We start from the raw sequence: 23756 nt of genomic DNA, 5'->3' as shown, positions 1-23756 counted from the left end.
TTCTACCATTGCTTAGGACTACAAAAGTATTTCCTAATAGAAGTGGACACTTGCTGGGCCTTGTAAAATTTTCTGATACTGTGCAACACAATAAGGGATTAAAGGAGAAAAGTATTGACAGCCATGCTGTTTAAAAGTAGAAAACGGGCTGGGCGCACTGGCTCATGCCTGTAATCCCAGGACGTTGGGAGGCTGAGGCAGGTGGATCACTTGAGGTCAGGAGTTTGAGACCAGCCTGGCCAACATGGCGAAACCCCATCTCTACTAAAAATACAAAAAATTAGTTGGGCGTGGTGGCGCATGCGTCTGTAGTCCCAGCTACTCTGGAGGCTGAGGCGGGAGAATTGCTTGAGCCTAGGAGGCAGAGGTTGCAGCGAGTTGAGATCGTGCCACTGCACTCCAGCCTGGGTGACAGAGTGAGACTCCGTCTCTGAATAAATGAATGAATGGGACGCATTTTGAATTTGAGAGATTCTGATAGAGCTGGAATTCAAGTGGGTAGAGCACACCTGCTAGACTCTTGATGGATGCTACTCTGCAGCTGAGAGATTCTGAAATGAGGAGCGTTTCTTGTATCTAGAGGTATTTTAGAAAGCTTCCTGAGTATAGCAATCACCTGGGTTGCCTGGACGCTCTGGCTTTCTGGGCCCCTTCCCAGCAAGGCCTGGGTTAATGGATCATGGATGCAGGCTGAACATCTGTCAGTTTAGCCAGTCTCCAGGTGATTGTTATCACTAGGCAGGTCTGGGGAAACACTGCTTGGAGTCATATTGAGTCATACTGAGCACAAATACTTTTGCCTTATGGTCAAGAAATAAAGGGGGCAGCATTCTGGGAATGCTTAACCTTGTTGAAATGAGAACACGTAGAGGTTTAGCAAGGATATTTTCTAGTGCTTTAAACTCATGGTACTGGAGATGGATCAACATTGCCATAGATACTTTTGTCAATAGATGTGAAAAGGCTGTTTGTTCAGTGTTTATAATGAAGGAAGAACTGGGATGGTAGGTGGCAAGGCAGTGTTGGAGGAAGACAAAGGGTAGTTTTGATTTTTTGTTTCCCCTTCAAAAATCTGTCAAAGCTGTCTTCAGTCACATAAGGCACAAGCTGATGAAGGCAAGAGCACATGGGCTGTGATGGAAAACTCTCCAGATAGTGGAGAACTTTCAACACCAACATGTTGTTGCTTTATGAAGGCTTCATTTATTTGCTGAGCTAGCTCGTTACCACAAGCTGGCTGTGGAACAGGATGTGTCTTGCCCTGGGCAGTTGAGCGCTTAGTATTAAGGGCTCTTTATCCTCGCCTGACCTCACGTGGACCGAATAGGTGCTTGCATGAATTAGTACAGGACCACCAGGGTGGAGGGTGGGGTGGAGTGTATGTGTATGTATGCGTGTTGGGGGTAACGTGTTATGAATAGCTGGATGCCAGGGGAATGTTCTGGGAAGTCAGTTCTTTGAGCAGTATGGATTGCAGTTGCCTCAGGGAGTTCTTCTGAGTTGCATAAGGGAGTGGGTGCCTCACAGTTGGCCCTTCTCGGCAAGTGGCCCGTGGGTCCTTCTTGAAGCAGGACTATTCTCAGTTCTTCTAATATTAGACATGTTCCTGTTTGCCTCCCGAGTTGCTCTCCAGTCTTCTATTTTATTTCAATGAGAGCTGTCAGTTTTTCTTCTAAAAGCGCTCTTTGAACACTCTACTTTCTTTGAGTTGAGTTCAACCTGCCAGGAACTCTGCTAGTTCCACGACAGGTACAAATATCAAAGGCAAATTAGATCTCACAAAGTTCCCCGACTATATCTTGCATTTCAGAGTTCAGAGAAGTTTCTTTAACGAAATGCAAGAAAGATGGATGTTGTCGAAGCAATTTCAGCAGTTCTCTGAAGTGGGTCCTTCCCGGGACCCCCAGAAGATATAAATTTTTTTTTTTTTTTTTTTTTTTGGAAAATTAAATGAACATGCAGTTCTGAAAATGACCTCTGGGTGGAGCTCGTGGTACTCACAAAGAACACTTGCGGCATTGAAAGCTTTTATGCAGCTTTCTACTCCGGGGTTGTTTTTGAAAAAAAAAATTTTTCTTGCCCTTTTTCTCTGCTGTCCTCGATTTGATTGCCTTTTAATAGTCAACAAGAAAGGAGAGACTCTGCCTAATAATTCCTTGAATCTTAGATGGAAATCTCCCACTATCTTAGGGCTTTGTCTTTCTGATACTGAGTAGCCCCTGCATTAAGAAAAGGATTTGCCTGCATTTGAAGTGGAGGTGAATAACTCGCCTGCTCTTCCGGGTATGACTTGGCACTGTTCTTTGGGCATGTGTTGTATGCAGTATATCACCCAGGCGGAAGATTTCTCATCAATAATAGTGCCCACACTGGGCCAATGCTGAGTCACTTGGCAACCCATTGGGAAAGCTGGAAAAATGTTCTGATTTGTGAAAGGGAGAAGCTTTTCTTGCCTTCACCATGAAGCTCTGGACCGCAGCTAATTGCAGAGCCTCCTAAGAAGTGTTAACCTCAGCATTCCATAGTGACCGACCTCCTGAACCGGGCAGGTACAGAAAGCTGCAGTGCTCTGAGGCCTAATACCTTGGCTTTTGTAGCAGTGACCTCGTCTCAAAATGGAAGTGTGTGGATGTGGCTTTGTCATACTCTTTGCTAGGGGTGATCACTGTAAAAGATAAATGAGGACGCCTCTGCTCCCGTGAAGGGTAAATTTGTTATCTGTGTCTCCCTGCCTTGTCCTGCTCATCTCTTAAGAGGTCATGAGTGGTTTTTGTATTGTGAAACTGATGGTGTAGGTTTCAAGTGGAAATTCAGTATTGTGAAATAAGCACCCCCTGTTCCCTGCAAGCATGTGCTCTTATTGTAAATAAGCAGCACAGGACAGGGCATCTGTTATTTTTCTGGTGACCACAGCTGTTGAATGAGTGTCAGGTGATAAAATAATGATTTTAGGGGTGGCTTCTGGAGGATTTGCCCTTGCCAGAGTAGAAGAGGAGGATCTCAAGGTCGCGACATCAGGATTCTGACTGAGGCTTGGCAGGAGAGCGTCAGATCAGGAGGAGCAACTTCCTGAGCTTGGCTTATCTCCAGCTGGATTTGACTATATAACCAAAAGCTGGATCCCTTCGGGATTATTTGTTTCTTTGTGCTCTTTACCCCTGGGACCTAAGTTTGTCAGGTCACATCCAAAGAAAAATAGCAGGATGGGACTCACAGGGAGGTGGCATCCTAACGATGCTGTGAGGGAGTGGCCTTAACCTTGGCCACAGCAGGTGCAGAGAAGTCAGCTGCATGGTCCTAAGTTTATTGGCATTTAACTCCCACACACAGGCTTTGAGTGAGGTGGGGAGAGTTTTCTTGCAGAGGGCAAAACAGAGGTGTAGCTCACTTCCTTGGCTTTGTTTCTAAGCTCTACCAGGCCTAGGTACTGGATTTCTCCCAGGTATTCAGTCAGGGCCCTGCCTATATCCTGAGCCTGGTGGTTCTCAAGGTGTGGTTCCAGACCAGTAGCAGCAGTGGTCCCTGGGAACTCATTAGAGATGCACATTTTTGCATCCCTACCTGCTGAGCTCTGGGAGTAGGGCTCATTGTCTTGTGTTTTACCTGGTGATTCTGCTGCATGAAAAAGGTTGGGAACCCCTGCCTTGTCCTTACCACTTCACAGCACACCTGCCTGACTTCCAACTGCAGCCACCTGCATTTTGGCTAAGAGCATTCTCCCCCTGCTACAGCCTGCTTTGCTACTCATAAAGGGGGCCCAAAGGATGGGGAATGGCCACGCCTTCCTCAGAAGTCTTCACCCAACAGTTGATGGGAGTTGTTGTGTGTGGCCCCCGCTCCCTCATCCCTCTAGTGCATGTTCCACACGGGCGCTGGGAGCTTTTCCAGTGGGCTAGAGTTCTTATACTAGCTAAGATACTCGTTGCTGACTGCCTTTCTTTCTCTACATATTTCCTCTTTCTCCTACCAGTGTTTCTTTTGCTGCCCAAATGAACTGCTCGCACTTGAATCCTTGTCTTAGAGTCTGTTTCTGGGGGATTCCCAACTAGGACACAGCCCCTGGGGGTATACGCTTTCCTAATGCTTCCTTGCCTGTAAGGCAACAGCAAATTTCACCGAGTCTGGTTACTAGCCCTGCTTCAGCAGGCTCAATGCCACAAACGTTTCTAGCACACCAACAGCATGCCAGGTGCCAAGCCAGGATTTGGACTCAGAGATGAGCATCCGCAGTCCCTTTTCTGCGGGGGCCTTCAGGCTCCTAGGAGAGCACAGGAGGCCACGGATGCAGGGCTGACCTAGAGAAGTATTAGGTAATGTGATGGAGATGCAAAGTGGTCCTGGGAGCCTAGGGGAGGAGGCTTTTGCTGAGCCCAAACATGACATGTGAGGGCGCCTTACTTGGGAAGTACCTACTCTGCCCCTTTTTCTCTTCCTCTGTGTTGTTCCCACACCCTGTCTTGCAGCCTTGTGGCAAGTCTTCCTCTTCCTTCCTTACTAATCCCAACTCCGCATCTGGCTGTCACTTCCCCTTGGTACCTTCACTCCTGCTTCACCTCACTGTGCATTTTAAATTGTTTTGTAGGAGAAAACAAAGGGAAGGGCTTTCATCAAACTGTCTTCTGACCTTTCCAGTTACAGATTCTAGCACATTTGCATAACCGCTCAAGAATGCAGTCATCCTGCATCTGGCATCCACTTCAGGGCTCACCAGGGACAGTGACTGGTAGACCAACATGGAAACTGCAGGCTGTGGCTCCCTCCCATGTGCCACCTTCCCGAGCTTGTCCCTTCTCTCTGGCTCCATGTCTCTCAGTCTCTCTCACACACATGCAGGCCAAGATGGCGGCCTTCATACTTGTATCTCTTTCCTCTCACTGGCCTCAACAGGAAGTACAATATAGAGGTCAGGAGAATAGACAGGTGAGAGACTGCCTAGTTTCCAAGCCCAACTTCTACACCTTATTGGCTGTATGACCCTTGGGAAATTACTTAACTTCTTCCACCCTCAGTTTTCACGTCCGTAAACTGGGGAGATTGGTCCCTATCTCAGAAGATTTGTTATGAGGATTAAAAGAGCCAGTATGCCTAAACTACTTAGAAGAATACCTGGAGCATGAGAAAGGCTCCCCCAGTTGTCAGCCATGTGGTCCAAACTGCTGTGCCTCTGGGAGGGGAGGATTTGGCTGGACCAGATGGTGAGAGGAGGGATATTTGTGGGCAGCCCCTGCTGAGAGGGCGTTGGAGGGGATGCATTGCTTTTCTCTGGATTTTGGATTTTGTGGTTTTGAACAAATTCAGTATTGTCATTGTGATATATATTTTAAACACAAAAGTAAATATCTGGTATAAGTGGGAGTTTGATGCATATATTTATTTATTTATTTTTTCGAGTTAAAGTCTTGCTCTGTTGCCCAGGCTGGAGTGCAGTGTTACAGTCGTAGCTCACTGCAGCCTTAAACTCCTGGGCTCAAGCGATCCACCCACCTTAGCCTCCTGAGTATCTGGAACTATAGGTGTGTGCCCCCACATCAAGCTAAGTGGCTTCTTTTAATTTTTTCTTGTAGAGATGGGATCTCACTATGTTGCCCAGGCTGGTCTCAAACTCTTGGCCTCAACTGATCCGCCAACTACAGCCTCCTCAAGTGCTGGGATTACAGTGTGAGCCACTGCCACACCCAGCCAACATATATTTATTAAAGGCATAGTACATGTGATATCTTATCGGAGTGAGTTTCCATGCTCTAGAGCCTCATGTAAATGTCATATAAGGGGATACTTTAGGTCATTCATTCTCACACTTGAGCATGCATCAGTACCATCTGAAGGGCTTGTTAAAACACCAATTGCCAGCCCCGCCCCTAGAATTTCTGATTCAGTAGGGCTGAGGTAGAGCCTGGATATTTGCATTTCTGACAAGTTCTCAGGCGATTCTGATGCTTCTGGTCTGGGGCCTGTGCTTTGAGAGCTCTAGGTGATTACAAGTGAAAATTTCCTTATGCCAAGCCTGTGTTAATAGAAGGGTATAATGTTCGTTAAGTTATTGTCTTACCTCTTACTGGAGTCCCCTTTTCACCATTTCTCACAGGTGGGTCCCCTGAGTGAGTACTAGGACACCCAGAATCCAGCCAGGCCACCTACTCTACCGTTGCTGTCTCTGCTAAAGAGCCCTTCTTGAGAGAGATCCAAAGGCTCGCTCTTGGTCATTTCTGCCCCTTGACTCTACATCTGTCCCCAGGAACTACCCAGGTTAAGTCTTCCACATAAAAGCCCTTCCAACATTTGAAGATGTTTAAATGTTTTCCTTTTTTCTTTCTTTATTTTTTTCGAGACAGTCTTGCTCTGTGGCCCAGGCTAGAGTGCAGTAGTGCAATCTTGGCTCACTGCAACCCCTGTCTCCTGGGTTCAAGCGATTCTCCTGTCTCAGCCTCCCGAGTAGCTGGGACCACAGGCGTGCGCCACCGTGCCCGGCTAATTTTTGTATTTTTAGTAGAGATGGGGTTTTGCTATGTTGGCCAGGTTGGTCTTGAGTTCCTGACCTCAAGTAATCCACCTGCCTCAGCCTCCCAAAGTGCTGGGATTACAGGCGTGAGCCACCGCGCCCGGCTGTTTTTTCTATTTCAGATACAATACCTTTAGTGTTTCTCATATTAAATTAACCAACATTACAGTCAGGCTGGATGTTCTAAATGCTTCACAAATATTAGCTGCCTCAATGCCCTAATATCTGTATGAGGTAGGTACTTTTTTTTTTCTTTTTTAATACAGATGAGGAAACTGAAGCACAGAGAGGGTGAGCAGACTTACCCAAAGTCACACAGCTGGTAGGTAGAAGAGCTGGGATTCCCTCCCTAGCGGTCTGGTTTCACAGTCTGTGCTTTTATCTGCAATGCCAGTGGGTCTCAAAGTGTGGTCCCCAGCCCAGAAGCATTGCCATCACCTAGGACTAGCTAAAAATGCAGATTTTTGGCTCTATCCCACATCCATAGAATCAGTAACTCTGGAAGAGGCCCCAGGAATCTATACTTTAATAAGTCCTGCTGGTGATTCTGATGCAGCCCAAGTATGAGAAGCACTGCTCTAAGGTGTGGTTCTAATACTTCATCCTGCTGGCTGCTCTCCAGTTTTCAATATCTTTTTTAGAAGCTTAAGTTCAAGGTTGTACACAATATTCTGGGTATAGTATAACTCACGCAGCACAATGGGAAATTATTACTGCCTTTGTCTTGCATACAAATTATATTAAAAAATCCAAAGTTTGTATCATGGCTATCTTTTCCCCTCAGCCATTCACTGTTGGCTCATAACGAATTTCTAGTCAGTTAATTTCTAGGTCTTTCTTTCCCCCTCATAGGAACTGTTGTTAAGCCCTGTTGCTCTAGTCCTAAACTTGACAGACAAACCAAAAAACCCTCAGCCCAGAACTTCACATTTATTCTTATTAAAATCCATTCAGTTGTTTTGGTTCATGGCTCTGGCTTTCAAAAAATATATTTCTGGACCTCCTACGTGTTTATTATTGTTTAAGAAATCTATACTCATTTAAAAAATCTGGAAAATAAAGTGCAACAGTAGAAAGACAAAAAAATGTTCTAGTTCCATTACCCAGACATAACCGCTGCTAACATTTTGATGTATCACCTTGACTTTTTTCCCATGCATAGGCTTTGAAAGGCATTCTTGAACAATGATGTTTATAAAAATTTGAGTTCTTCTTTTTTCTCTTAACATTTATTATAAGCATTTCTTATATTATTGCATGTTCTTTAAGCAAGAATATTCACTATTGGCTGGGCGTGGTGGCCCACACTTGTAATCCCAGCACTTTGGTAGGCCAAGGTGGGTGGATCACTTGAGGTCAGGAGTTTAAGACCAGCCTGGGCAACTTAGTGAAACCCTATCTCTACTAAAAACACAAAAAATTAGCTGGGTGTGGTGGCAGGCACCTGTAATCCCAGCTACTTGGGAGGCTGAAGCAGGAGAATCACTTGAACCTGGGAGGCAGAGGTTGCAGTGAGCCGAGATTACGCCACTGTACTCCAACCTGGGCGACAGAGTGAGATTCTATCTCAAAAAACAAAACAAACAAACAAAAAGAATATTCACTATTATTACATATTCTTCTAGTGGTGGCACAGGAGATACCACTTAAACATTTCTCTATAGTTGCATATTTAGGTTGTGTTGTTACAGCTATTACTATGATTAACATCTTTTGCATAATGCCTTCTCCCTAAATTTAGGACTAATTCCTTAGAATGGCATCTCAGACAACCTTTAAAAATGTCACCTGTTTCATTCAGTGTATCAACTGCTGTTTCTATCTGTATATCATTCATAACTTGATAAGTTTGTTGTTTTACTATTATACTTCAAGTTCTAGGGTACATGTGCACAACGAGCAGGTTTGTTACATATGTATACATGTGCCATGTTGGTGTGCTGCACCCATTAACTCGTCATTTACATTAGGTGTATCTCCTAATGCTATCGCTCCCCACAATAGGCCCCAGTGTGTGATGTTCCCCTTCCTGTGTCCAAGTGATCTCATTGTTCAATTCCCACCTATGAGTGAGAACATGCGGTGTATGGTTTTCTGTTCTTGCGATAGTTTGCTGAGAATGATGATTTCCAGCTGCATCCATGTCCCTACAAAGGACACGAACTCATCCTTTTTTTATGGCTGCATAGTATTCCATGGTGTGTATGTGCCACATTTGCTTAATCCACAATAGCAAAGACTTGGAATCAACCCAAATGTCCATCAGTGACAGACTGGATTAAGATAAGTTTGTTTTTTAGTTTTATTATTTTTGGGGGGATTATTAATGGACATGCTCAAAAAAAGGGAACTGGAATCAGCCAATTTGCTTATCCTTTGGAGATGCCCTTCCAAGTTTATCTATTGAACAGAAATATTCAGGGAGAAACTTCTAAGCAGTGAGTCTTTTGTTAAGTGCCAGTCAGTTCACTGACTAATAGATTTTTGGTCTAGTTTTTCTACTTTGGATAAACTCCATGGAACTATGATTTAAATTCTCCATTTTGCCTGCAAGGAGACCATGAGATATTTAGCAATGCCTTGATATCATCCGGTTATACTGTATTTAGGGCATTCCTTAATTTACCAATGTGTTGTTCTGTTTAAAATGTAGAAACCTGAGGAAATGAACAAAGCTTCACTGGGTTCTCATTTTTCTGAAGTCCCATGTTACCTAAGTGCAGATTTTATCATTCTGTGAAAACAGCCAACTGTTCAGACAACCAAATCAGAAATTTCAGTCCTTCCTCTTAGCCAACTTGTAAGCACAAATCCTGTTGCTTCTTTCTACCAGCTCTCAAATTTATACCATTTCTGTTTTAGTTATTCCCCCCACCCCCCCGCTTAGCTTCTCATCCTTAAACATTTTTTTTAATTGAGATAAAATTCACCTAGTGTAAAACTAACCATTTTAAAGTGAACAATTCTCGATTAGATAGAAGAAATAAGCTCCAAGGCTCAATAGCAGATTATAGTAACTACAGTTAGCAACAGTATATTGTATATTCCAAAGCGGCTAGACGAAAGGACTTGAAATGTTACCAACACATAGAAATAATGAATATTCAAAGTGATGGGCACTCCAAATACCCTGACTTGATCATTGCACATTCTATGCAGGTAAAATGTACTCATATGTACCCATAAATATGTATAAATATTATGTATCAAAGAAAAAAAATAAAGTGAGCAATTCAGTGGCACTTAGAACATTCATGGTGTTGTGTGATCACCACCTCTATCCAGTTCCAAAACATTTTCATCACTCTCAAAGGAAACTTTGTACCCCTTAAGCAGTCACTCCCCATTTCCCACTCACCCAGCCCCTAACAACTACCAATCTGCTTTTTGTTTCTATGGATTCACGTACTTTGGATATTTCCTATGAATGAGATCACACAACAAGGTGATTTTTGTGACTGGCTTCTTTGACTTAGCATTGTTCAAGACTCATCCACTTTGTAGCATGTATCTTCTCATTCTGTTTAATCAGCATCCCCATTGATAGTCTTGGAAAAAGAATAGCAAAATAAACTCTTGTAGCATTTCTGATAGTGAGATCTTTCCTGTCTTCTTTGAACTTTTTGCAGTAGCATCGTAGTGTTTATTCATAGCTGAAAAACTATTACCCAGATATATATTACTGAATGGAAGCAACCCTTTAAGGGAAAGAAGTATGTCTGACTGCTTTATTTTTGTATTTTCAGAACCTAATGTAGATGCGATGCTCCATTCTTTGACTACTGGGCAGACCTTAGTAAGAACCATGGCTTTACCAAGCACTAGCTATGGGACCTCAGGCAAGATGGACAGTTTTGGGGGCCTTAGTTTCTGCACTCATGAAATGGGAAGAAATACTTTCATCCCTATTTTTACTGAGTGGAACAATTAAACCATATATGTGCAGTGGCTAGCACAGAGTAAGTGCTCAGTATTAGTAAGATGACATGTTTATTTTTTTCCAAGTTTCCTCTTACTGCCTCCCTCACTAAATAACATGCTCCATTATAGTCTCTTAAAATTGGGAATGAAAAAGTGATGCCAATTACATTGTTTTCTTTGGGGCAGAAGTACAAAATAGAATTTTATTAACCTTTGACTCTAATATTTTAAAAATTTTTATGGAAATTTAAAAATGTACACAAAAATATACATAACTAATCCCCATATACTTATCACCCAGACTCAGCAGTTAGTAATATTTTATCATGCTGATTTCATCTACTCCCCTACTTGTTTTTATGCTTGAGAATTTTAAAGCTAATTCCATCTATGAAATCATTTTACTGTGATTCCATATCTGACACCATTTTACTATGAATATTTCATTGTGTATCTCCAACAGATAAGGAATTAAAAAAACCTAACTATAATACCATTAACATACTTGACAATATTAACAATAATTCCTTATTAGTATCCTGTCTGTGGGCACTTTTCTGTAATTATCTCAAAATTGTTTGCTTCTTTTTTTTTTTTTGAAAAAAAAAAGTTGAGTTGAATCAGTATCCAGACAAGGTCTATGTATTGCAGTTAATAGGTACATCTTTTAAAGCTTTTTAAATTTTAAAAGTACCCCCTCTCCATCCATGAAATTTATTTATGAAAGTAATTGGGTCATTTGGTAGAATTTTCAACAATCTTGTTTTGCTGGTTATTTCCTATGTTGTCTTTTAACATGTTGTTCTCTCTCTTACATTTTCTGTAATTGGTAGTTCCATCTAGAGGTTTGATTAGATTCAGGTTCAATTTTCTTTGGGCAAGAAGACTTCATAGGCAGTGCTGTGAGCTTCCTGTTGCATCTATCATGAGGCTCACAATCCCACGTTGTCCCACTTCCAAAGTGAAGGGCGATCTGTGTGTTCAGGTGTTGTCAGTCTGATCCTTTCATTTGAACTTTCTTACCAACCCTCATGCAGCCATCCTGTTTCTTGACTGTACATTAGAATCACCTGGGAAGCTTTTTAAAAATCCTGAGGCTCAAACCACACCCCATATGAAGATCAGACTCTTTGGGAGTGGGACACGGGCATTTTCTAAAGTTTCCCAGGAGGGACCCAGCACAGAGGCTCACGCCTGTAATCCCAGCACTTTGGGAGGCCGAGGTGGGTAGATCACTTGAGGTCAGGAGTTCGAGACCAGCCTGGCTGACATGGTGAAACCCCATCTCTACTAAAGGTACAAAAATTATCCAGGCGTGGTGGCATGCGCCTGTAATTCCAGCTACCTGGGAGGCTAAGACAGGAGAATCGCTTGAATCCAGGAGGTGGAGGTTGCAGTGAGCCAAGATCATGCCACTGTACTCTATCCTGGGTGATAGAGCAAGACTCTGTCTCAAAAAAGAAAAAAGGTTACCCAGGAGGTACAAATGTGCAGCCAGGGTTGAAACCACTGACTTAATTGTTTCAGTGGTCATTGATAGTATTTCATTGATTCATGATTCCATTCAGTGTTGCAGTGTTTGATTTTCAAATTCTATCATTCTTTTTGCATTTATTAGCAAGGCTCTTTTTATAAAAAAAGATTTTCCCTCATCAACCACTTGAATACTCTGACATATAGTTTATACAAGAAAGACAGAATAAATGGCTATCTTTGTCTCGATTAATTTTCACGAGTTGGTGCCCTAAGCACCTCCAGAGGTGCCAAAATAGTTTACTTTTTAGTATCACCAACTCAGGGAATCTTATGTATTTAATGTGTTTGAATTTATTATGATCATCATTCACTGAAGTTCAAATTGTCCCATCTTGGCCAATGTGAAGCTCTTCCTTTAGTGAATTTTGACATGACCCTAGTTGTTTTCGAAAGCATCTTTACCTCCTGGCACAAGATATCCTTTTTAATGTTTAAATTCTATTTAATCATAAGCTGTTTTGAACAATTTATAAATCAGTGCCTAAATTAGTTCTCCCACCAATGAGCAGTATATTGAATTTTTTTCTGATGGGGAAAGGGTAGTACCTTACCGACTTGAAATACAACATTTCATTAATGAGCAAATTTGCAGAAATATCTGTTAGAGACTGATGTAAATTATCTTTTGTAAGGGGCAATAGCTTATATCAATAGAAATACGTGTAATATATACTCCATGGTTTTTGAAAACCTCTGCAATGTTGCATTTTCAGTGTTGATCATCAAAAATACAAATATGTATATAACCATGTCATACATTTTAAAAACAAATAATGCTAGTGTTGAGGAATATAACTAATTTCAAATTTGTGGAACAGTGGGACTATATTAAAAGATGAGTCCAGGTGTGGTGGCTCACATCTGTAATCTCAGCACTTTGGGAGGCTGAGGCGGGTGGATTGCTTGAGGCCAGGAGTTTGAAACCAGCCTGGCCAATGTGGCGAAATCCCATCTCTACTAAAAATACAAAAATTAGCCAGGCGTGGTGGCACACACCTGTAATCCCAGCTATTTGGGAGGCTGAGACAGGAGAATCGCTTGCACCCAGGAGACAGAGTTTGCAGTGAGCCGAGATTGTGCCACTGAACTCCAGCCTGGGCAGCAGAGTGAGACTCTGTCTCCAAAATAAATAAAATAAAATAAAATAAATAAGTTAATTTAAAAAATAAAAGATGAAACTTGAAATAATAAATACTTAAAAATTCTAACAATATCAACAAGTAGCAATAGTTTAAACATGCACTGTAAAAGTGTTTTGTTTTTAAGGGTATGTAAGAGACTGGTTGTCTGTGGGACTTTGAAAGCAGTTGGGAAATGCCACAATAGCCTCAGGATAAAATTCTAGAGACCCAAAGCAGAGGGATGCCTCTTAAGAATTATGGAGGATATTTATTATTTTTATTCATGGGGTGGGTGGTGGTGATTTAATGCCTGTCTCTTTTTTTTTTTTCCTTATCCAAATCCAAATCCAAATTCTGTGAGGAATTCACTTAAAAATACATGTTTAGTTTGGTTTAATAAAAATAATCAGTTTTGATGTATTGACTTTTAATCTCATGGGGGAAAGAGTCCTTTAGGAATGTTCAGGTTTTCTGTGTATATTTTGTGTTGCTCATTCTCTTTGGCCCAAGATGAAACTAATAGCCACAATGTGTCTGCTTCTGTGCTATCTCTAGGATTGCGTCTGCTGCTGTCAGCTGCACCCTTGTTATCTGGCTCCTGGTCCTGCTCAGTCAGTTGTACAGGAATGTCAGTTTCATTAATAACCCCAGGGCCGGACAGGCAGATAGTGGAAAATGGGTGAAGAGAGAGAAATTGTATTTAACCCAGTGTTCTGAGTTGTCATTTTTGAGACCCTAGCATAGCTGGGTAAAGGCAAGCAGAGGGCATGACAGCAAATCCATTTCTGACAGAATCTCATATGCAAACTGGAGAAACAGCCTGAGAAGAAAGAGTGAAAGAGAAGAAAGAGTGAAACATACTGGGAAAAAAGGGAAAGATTTGGGGTTGGAAAAGTCAGAGGAAACAGTGTTAGGAAGAAATGACATGACCAAGTATTCTGATAGAGGTGCTGACAACTTTGCAAAATAAATTTAATTTTCATTTTAAAATACCATCATTCTTGGTGTTTCAAATGAACAAAATTCTTTTTTAAAAAAATGAAATTTATGTAAGGATTATTCATAGAAGATTTTGGAGTTTTGTGCTGTTATTTTCTTCTTCTTTTTTTGGTTCTGAATCAGTGAAAGGCCCAAGGAACAGAGTAGGTTTTATTTTTTTTCCATCTAGGTGGAATGACTCAATTACTGTAGTCTGTGTTTTGATTATCTATTGCTGCATAACAAATTACCCCAAAACTTGCTGGCTTAAAACAAGTATTTTATTATTTCCTATGATTCTGTGAGTTGGCTGGGCTCGGCTGGGTGGCTCTTGTGCTGGTTTTACCTGGAGTCTCTTAGGCAGTTGCAGTCAGATGGTGGCTGTGGCTGGACGTCCAAGGTGGCTTCTTCACACATGTGTCTGGCACCTCAGTGTTCCTCATGTGGCTTTTTCAACAGGGTGCTGTGGTACTCCTACAGGGTAGCTAAGAGTGCCAAGAGGAGAAAGCAGAAGCTGCTGGTCCTCTTAATGTCTGTTCTCAGAAGTCCCAGAATATTTCTTGTGCAGTATTCTCTTGGTCAAAGTCAGGGACAAGGTCAGTCCTAGCCTATCCAAGGGCAGGAGAAATAGGCTTTATCTCTTGATGTGAGAAGCAGTATGTGCACACAAGGAGGGGAGGAGTTGTTTGCTGCCATCTTTGGAAACTACCTACGTACAATCAGCAATCAGCATCCTTCAGCTCTCTCATCTGTGTTTAGTTTTTCTTTGATTACATTAGAGAATTTTTAACTATCTTCACCTCCTCCTTTAACATCTCACCACTGAATGTTATTACATTTTAAAATTATTTTTAATTGAAAAATAATTGTATATGTATTTTTGGGGTACAATGTGATGTTTCGATGTACATATACATTATAGAAAGATTCAATCAAACTACTTACCATATCTATCACTTCACAAACTTCTTTTTTTTGGGGTGAGAGCATTAAAAATCTATTATTTTAGCAATTTTGAAATATATAATAAGGCCGGGCATGGTGGCTCACGCCTGTAATCCCATCACTTTGGGAGGCCGAGGCGGGCGGATCACAAGGTCAGGAGATCGAGACCATCCTGGCTAACATGGTGAAACCCTGTCTTTACTAAAAAATACAAAAAATTAGCCAGGCATGGTGGCAGGCGCCTCTAGTCCCAGCTACTCAGGAGGCTGAGGCAGGAGAATGGTGTGAACCCGGGAGGCAGAGCTTGCAGTGAGCCGAGATCATGCCACTACACTCCAGCCTAGGTGACAGAGCGAGACTCCATCTCAAAAAAAAAAAGAGAAAAAAAGAAATATATAATAAATTATTATTCACTCTGGCTACCATGCAGTACAATTGGTTACTAAAACTTATTCTTCCAATCTAATTGAAATTTTGTGCCCTTTGACCAAAATCTTCCCTTTCCCTATCTCTCCCCCTCCCTCCAGCCTTTGGCAACTACCATTCTACTCTCTGTTTCTGTGAGAACAACTTAAGATTCCACATGTAAGTGAGATTATACAGTATTTTTCTTTCTGTGCTTTGCTTAGCATATTTTTTTCTCTTTTTTTCTGTTTGGTTGATTAGGTTATTTTTCATTACTGATTGAATTATTTTTTTCTGCTTAGCTCAAGACCAGTGTATACATCGACTCACAGAAGTATTTGAGTAAGCCTAATCATTGTTGAACTGTGATGGGGAAAGGATTCAGCCTTGGGACATGTGACCTTTGTGTACAGGTATAAGAAATTCCTACTAAGTTTTAGGTCCCAGAACTGGACTAGGCCATGAGAGACCCAACTCATCCTAGTAGGCAAATCATTTTCCAGTTTTATATTTGAGTTCATTAGTAAATAAGTTTACTTTCCAATATAGACACCCCCTCCACTGCGCCATAACCAGAGACTCAGCATTGAAAAGGTGATGCTCCACTCTGTGTCTTTGCTTAGCTAAGGTGAAGGGGACAGGTCTGCCACCCTGGTATATTTTGGTGTTCTCTCATTGGCAGTCTTAGTGAAGGCTCATGAGAGCTTCCTCACAGAGGTTTGCGAGGATTAGAACTGAGTGGAATAGACCTGTTTCAGGGAAAAGTGAAGCCGAGGATAACAGTGAGATTGAGTCCTTTAGGACCACAGACCAGAACCTTTACTCAACTCTGATGTTAAGCTATAAATCTACTTTAGAAGTTTATGGAACAATTCAGCTTGTTCTTCCAGGCTTTTGAAAATGAAGGTTAAGGCTGGGCACGGTGGCTCATGCCTATAATCCTGTAATCCCAGCACTTTGGGAGGCCGAGGCGGGTGGATCACTTGAGGTCAGGAATTCGAGACCAGCCTGGCCAACATGGTGAAACCCTGTCTCTACTAAAAATACAAAAATTAGCCAGGCATGGTGGTGCCTGCCTGTAATTCCAGCTACTCGGGAGGTTGAGGCAGGAGAATCACTTGAACCTGGGAAGCGGAGGTTGCAGTGAGCCGAGATCACGCCATTGCACTCCAGCCTGGGCGACAAGAGCGAGACTCCATCTCAAAAAAGAAAATGAAGGTTAAGTTTTGGCAAAGTGATTTGTATAGATCTGTAATACATCATGTTCTAATGAGGGCCAATGAGTTGTTCTAAGTAATTTCTGATTTCCATTAAAAATGATTCATGAAAAAATAAGCTCATCAGAGAGAGAGAGAGAGAGAGACCACTTTTGAAATGAGAAAAATTGACAGAATAGGAAAAGAGAAAGTCTCTTTTCTCTCTTCCTCCCCAAGCCCCCCTCATCACTGGTTACTTATTTGAGCATCCTTTATCAGCATCTAATGAGAATGAGAGCATAGTGGGATGCCATGTGACCTTTTGAGTAGGAGTTAGAAGCTCTTACGAAGTTTCCAGCCTGATGTCACTTCAGATCCAGGTCCTTAATATTTAAAAAAAAAAAAAAAAAAAAAAACAACAACAACAACAACAACAACAACAAAAAAGAAACAAAAAAAACCTCTTAGGTGATTCAAATGAGCAGCCAAGTTTGAGAAGCAGAGCTCTACTGGAGCAGGGCTTCTGCAACTTGAATGTACATGCAAATCTCCTGGGGACCTGGTTAAAAATGCAGATTGAGTGGAGCCTGAGAGTCTGCATTTCTAACAAGCTCCCAATGGAGGCTGATGCTGCTGACAATGGACTGTGGACCACACTTTGAGAATATAGAGCAGAGGGCAGGAAACTTTTCACATTTGAAGGCCTGAGAGTAAATATATTGGGTTTTGCAGGTCATGTGGTCGCTGTTGCAGCAACCCAAATATACCTGTAGTACAGAGCAGCAATAGGCAACAGGCAAACAAATGGGTGTGGCTGTGTGCCAATAAAACTTTATTTACAACACCTGGCAGGATCCTGAATTTGTCTTACAGACCCTGAGCCAATAAAACTTTATTTATAACCCCAGGCAGTATCCTGAATTTATTTTACAGACCGTGACTTGCCAACTTGGTCTAGAGCTTTCCTTGTCTCAAGTTTTTGACCAATATCTTGCTTCTTCCCTGTTTTGTTGGGCTGAATCTTAGATAAGAATTAAATGGTTTTGAAAGAGGTTACTCAATGGCTTTGTTGAACTGATGAATAATTGATGATGACATTTAGGCTGTGTTTACAAACAGCCCCAATTGTCCCTTGGTTGTGGCTCATTGCTTTGCCTCGAGTATAGGTGGCCTTTCTGATTTCTCTCCCTAGACTGCCTCTTCAGAGGTGGATCCAAACAGAGCTAGGGTTTATTCTGAAATGTGGCCCATGGGCATCTCAGAATAAATAACCAGGTCTGAACTGTGGAGGCAGAGGCTGGCTTCACGTCACTTTTCCTGGACCTGCATTTTACAACTCATCTCTGGAGTTTTGTCTAAGGCGACAGAGGCTGGTATTTTGGCTATCTGAGAGGTAGAGAGCAGAGAGGTTCCTGGACATGTACAGTTTGTGTTGAGATAGGTCATACCCCAGATATGGCTATTAATGGTAGTAGAGGGTTAAATGTTGCTGATAATATATTCTAATAAGTAGATAATACAGAAACAAGTTGTCAGAGTTTTGGGGGGACCCAAATTTGGAACCAAAGACTCAAAGCTCAGAAGAGTTCCCTCTTATGGGCTTCAGGAGTGAGGTGCAAAGTTCCTGGTCTGCTGCTCATGGTAAATTTCCTGCATTTCAAACCCCAAAGTCAGGCCTAAGCTTCAGGAAAGTTTTCAGTTTAATTGCTTCAAAACGGAAACAGACTGTCATCTATCTTTATGACAATGCTAGGATTCCTAAGGGAGAGGTGTTACTCCTCTTCTGAAATGGGAGGATGTGGGCCAGGAATCCTTGGGTCAGGGATGCTAATGGTAGACTCCATTTCTCAGCATGGTTTTGGCTGGGAATTTCCTCCATGAGATTGACCCTTCTCTCCCTGTGGTGCCATTTTCTGGAATACCGCCTTCTCTCTGCTGGTAAAATCTATTTTACCTTAGTGCCTTGACTGGTCTGCAAAATAAATGTTCTGACATTTTCTGACAGGAGAGCCTGTCCTCTCTCCTTTCTGCTTCTTTATCATTCTTGTACTTTCTTGCCTGTCCTTTTCTGTTTTGACCTTCCCTCTTGGCCAAGTCTTGTCTTCCAGGGGCTCTTGGTCAAAGTTTAGTCCCACCGATGTCCAGAACTGAAAGCTCAGTGGTATTACTTTTAGAGAAGGAGGGAGAACCTCTTAAAAGCATACTTAAAATTCTATCTATCTGTGTGTGTCTTTTCATCCTTATGTCTGAGAATATTATTTGTCTTGGCATGTTGAATATGGTTATTAATGCAGATGTGGTCTGTGCCTTACATGTTATTCAGTTGGTTTTGATTTATAAAAAATGAATAATAATTATATAATAGAATATTATTTTTAATCCCTCAGAAGACAATATATGTTGGGAAAACATGAACTTTGAAGTCAGATTAAGGCTAAATTAACCTGGGTGAGAAGTTGGTTTTGGCCCTCGTTGCCTGTGTAGACTTGGGGTGAGTTGCGCTCATTTTCTGAGTCTCAGCTTATCAGCTGTAAAATGGGGATGATCTGTACCTACCTTGTACAGTTAGGGTAGGATTTGGATCTGATGATGAAGTAAAGAACTTAGCACAGTACCTGGTATATAGTAGAGGTTTAATGAAGAGCATTACTTTTCTTATTTAAAAAATTATGTCTATTGTTTCTGTGTCTGTTTAGCTCTGAGATCTCCTCCTCTTTGAAAATGTCCTTTCCACAAGGCCCTTCCCTTCCCATCCATTCCATCTCATCCTCTACCTTCTTCTGTTTTATCTCTTGCATCCCATTCTCTACATATGACCAACTATGAACTCCTGAAGGAAAGAAATCCACTTTATTAAACTGTGTGTTTTCACTCCTTCTAAACACAACAACATGGATAAATTTCACAGATGTATTGTTGAGTGAAAGAAGCCAAATACAAAAGAGTACACACTTTTTTTTGAAGTTCAAGAACAGGAAAAAGTAATTTATGGAGATAGAGATCAGGATAGTTGTTCTTTTGAAGGTGGAAGGGTTATTCACTGGGGAGGTACCCAGGGGAGTCTTTGGGATGCTATAAATGTTTTAAATCTTGTCTCAGACCTACTAACACAGATGTGTGTATGTTTTAAAAAATATTTGATAGGATTTGTACACTTTGTATGTTATAGTGCAATAAAAATTTTAAAAGATGTTTCCCAGTATGCAGGGCTTATTTGCCCTTTGGTGATCATTCAGTAAAAGGTTGAATATTTAATGGATGTCATGATGAAGTAAGTGATCAATTTTTTTTTGAGACAGGGTCTTGCTCTGTCACGTAGGCTAGAGTGCAGTGGCACCATCACAGCCCACTGCAGCCTTGATCTCGGGCTCAAGAGATCCTCCTGCCTCAGCTTCCTGAGTAACTGGGACTACAGGCATGCACCACAATGCCAAACTAATTTATTGTTTTGTAAAGATGGTGTCTCCCTATGTTGCCCAGGCTGGTCTTGAACTCCTGGGCTCAAGCCCTCACCTTGGCCTCCCAAAATGCTGAGATTACAGGTGTGAGCCACCACACCTGGCCCTAAGTAGTTAATCTTAATCCCCATGTGACCAAGACCAAATTTTAAGGAAGATGTAGCATACATTTTGGAGAACATGGTAGACATAATTCTTAATTTATAGCCCGAATTCATGCTGTTATTCACAGCACTACTTGAATCTTCACATAGCTGTTTCAGAAAATATAGTAAATGCAAATGGAAGGACTTGCAATTTCAGACAGTTTTTGCAGGTGGCGGGGCAGGGGACACAGAGTGGAGATACAGTCCCATCAGGCTGGTGGAAAACATCATTTTTAATTGATTGTCTATTGCATATATGCCCCTCTTTTCCCACCCTCCCTTTGTCCTTCTATCAATTCTACTTGGAAATAAAATCTGCAACTCTAATAGATACTACTGACACTTGTGCGGCAGTTCTACCAGATGGCATTCGAATCTCGGGTGTTCTATGAAAAATGGAAAGACCAAACACATGCACAGATAAATGAAGGTTGAATTAATCTTTATAATTAAACGGAATATTACCCTGCTATGACTGATTTTTGCTTTCAAACTGGATTGCGTGCTAATTTTTCAGTGAACTGTAATTGTATTAACATGGCTTTTTAGATGCCTGAAAGTACTTAAAAATAGATTTTGCCAAGTTACTGAGAGAAAAGTTATTAGAACTTTTAATCTAAACATCTCTAAGATCTTGAGGTTTATTTATATCCTGACTTACAGCTGCAAAGCACTTTCCAATAGTTTTTTATTATTTGTCCCTTATCATCCTGGGATTTAGGTGGCATTGGCCAGAAATTGGGTTGAATTACAAGTGCCTGAGGCACATTAGAAATTTGATGTCCTACTATGTACCACAAAAATTAAAAATAAAAATTAGAAAACAAATATGTACAACTGCTATGTACCCACAAAAATTAAAAAAAAAAAATGAGTGGGAGGGAAGGTGGTAGTGTTTTCTCCATAAAGTGCACCTACTAGCTTAGTAGTGGTGACTATTAGTGAAATCCCTAAGGATTATTGAAGCAGAGGATGAATCCCCTACTTCTGAACTGATAACACAGTGTTGGGGGTTCTCAGAAGTGGGTCCAGCAGCCTTGGTACCATGGCAAGTACCATGATCTAGAGCAGAGAGTATCTCAAACTTGAGCAGGCATGAGAATCCCCTATAGTAGTGGTTTTCAACCCAGAGTGATATTACACACCTGGAGACATTTGGCAATGTCTGGAGATATTTCTGATCACAACTGGGGGGACAGAGGGTGTTACTGGCATTTAGTGGGTAGAGGCCAGGAATGCTGCTAAATATCCTACAATCCACAGAACAGTCCCCATAGATAAGAATGATCCTTTCCCAAATGTCAATAGTGCCAAGGTTGAGAAACCCTGCCTCACGGTAAGGCTCATTATAATGCAGATTCCTGGGTCCCGGTTCAGAGGCATTCTAATTCAAGAGATCTAGTGTTGTCCCACAAATGTGTGTTTTCAACAAGCTCCCACGTGACGCAGATGCTGCCAGTCCAAAGACAAAGCTTTGGGAAGCCCTAAGCTAGAGGATGCCAATGTCAAAGGAACAAGCCATATATGTGGGCATTGGCCCTATGACATTCCCCTCTTTTAGAAAAATGATATGAAATTTCCCACGTGCATTTATTGATTGATTGATTGAGACGGAGTCTTGCTCTGTTGCCCAGGCTGGAGTGCAGTGGCATGATATCGGCTCACTGCAACCTCTGCCTGCCGAGTTTAAGCAGTTCTCCTGTCTCAGCCTCCCGAGTAGCTGGGATTACAGGTGCATGCCACCATGCCTGGCTAATTTTTGTATTTTTAGTAGAAACGAGATTTCACCATATTGGTCAGGCTGGTTTCAAACTTCTGACCTCAGGTGATCCACCCGCCTCGACCTTCCAAAGTGCTGGGATTACAGGTGTGAGCCATCATGCCCAGCCCACACTTGCCTAATTTAATAATTCACCAAAGTTATCTCATTTGATCTCTCCCCACCACTTTATGAGGGAGGTACTTCACAAGGTTTTTAGGTGGTAAAGAATTGTTCATATAAGAGCTAACCTTAAAGGAAAGAATGACAACAATTCCCGCTTGAACTGTTGATGAGACAAGGGGATATGTTTATCTAAGTTAATCTCCATCTTGCCTCCTGTTCAAATAAGTAATTTAACAATTGGAGGAGGATTAAGTAGCTGATTAAATTTCTCTGAGAAATGTTAGGTGTTAGGGCCTTGGTATTTCAGGTGTGTTTCTAAGCCCTTTCATCCTTGACATTTGAACATGTTTTAAAATAATTTCTAAGTATTTTTTCCCATTCCCCAAAAAAATGCATTGATTTATTTCATAGTATCTATTCCCATTTTGGCTAATATTTCTACACTGGCTGTGTTTTAAATGTAGATACTTACCTCAACACAATATGTATGAGTATTACAGCTAATTATACAATTATTTAGTTACTATTTAATTATATATTTCTATCTTGATGAAACTTTCCTAAAAGATGAACTTTTGTGCCTCATTTTTCCCTTGCTGTCTTTACTATCGGTTTTGAAAAATGGGGAAACCTCTTGTGTAGAAGAGGGGCTGGCAAACCATTTCTGTAAAGAGACAAATAGTAAACATCTTCGGCATTGTGTGGGCTATATGGCTTCTGTGGCAACTACTCAAACTCCGCTGTTGTAGCATGAAAGTGGCAATAAACAATACTTAAATGAGTGTGGCTGTCGTCAGAGAGAAAAAAGAAACTTTTCCTTTACCACTTTAGGTTTAATATCAGGGCCTGTGAATTAAACTATAAAAGATGGATTAACGAGAGAAAAACAAAGTTGATTCACTAACCTGCATGAGAGCTTACAGAAAACAGAGCCCAAAGAAACAGAATTGGGGGCTTATATATTGTCTTAAGAAGGGGTAGGGCTAGGATTTCAAGGGACAATAAATGGTGGGAAATGACTGAGAAATATATGAGAGGACCAAACAAAGTCAGGCTGGCTTTAATAAGGTCTGTTTATGTAAGTTCTCATCCTGGCACCAACTCTTTATCCCCGGTGAGAGGAGTTATTCCTTCCCCCGGTGCAGGAAGTCTCTCTTAAAAGGGGGATTTATGACAGTTGAATTCTTTTGGAAGGCTCTGCTTGTAGGTAGATAAGGGAAGCATGGAGAAAGCCTCTTTCTGCTTGTCTCGATTCTCAGATACCTTCAGCACAAAATAATCCTTTGCTACAGTGCATATTCTGGACCAATAAAACTTTCTTTCCAAAAAGCAGGTGGCAGACTGGCTTGGGCTGTTGTTTACTGAGCCCTGATATAGAGCTCTGTGAGTGAGACAGAGACAAACATAATTTATTTTGGCTCATATAAAAGCCTAAATGTGATATAGGATTGTTTCCACTCTTGGGCTGTTATCATTTTGGTTATGTCTGGATAAATGGGCTTAGCTAATTGAGGCTTAGGGTATTCATTTGAATAGGTCTAGCAGCTGTTCTATTTGCAAACTTTGTGAGCAGTTAACCACATATAATCAAAACTAATAAAAACATTGATTTAAAAATTTATTATTTGGCCACTGTCCTGCCTAGTTTCTTTTCATGTTTTTTTTT

At 41.4% G+C, this 23756-nt stretch overlaps 1 protein-coding gene across 2 annotated transcripts in view; it reads left to right on the top strand.

The window, feature by feature from the left end:
• Window positions 1-23756, top strand: part of PHEX (phosphate regulating endopeptidase homolog, X-linked) — a 224577-nt gene that overhangs the window by 104978 nt on the left and 95843 nt on the right. The gene's annotated exons all lie outside the window — the stretch shown is intronic.

This window comes from Mandrillus leucophaeus, unplaced genomic scaffold, assembly GCF_000951045.1.
Source record: "Mandrillus leucophaeus isolate KB7577 unplaced genomic scaffold, Mleu.le_1.0 Scaffold321, whole genome shotgun sequence".
NCBI lineage: Eukaryota > Metazoa > Chordata > Mammalia > Primates > Cercopithecidae > Mandrillus > Mandrillus leucophaeus.
This window is presented reverse-complemented; position numbering and strand designations above follow the sequence as displayed.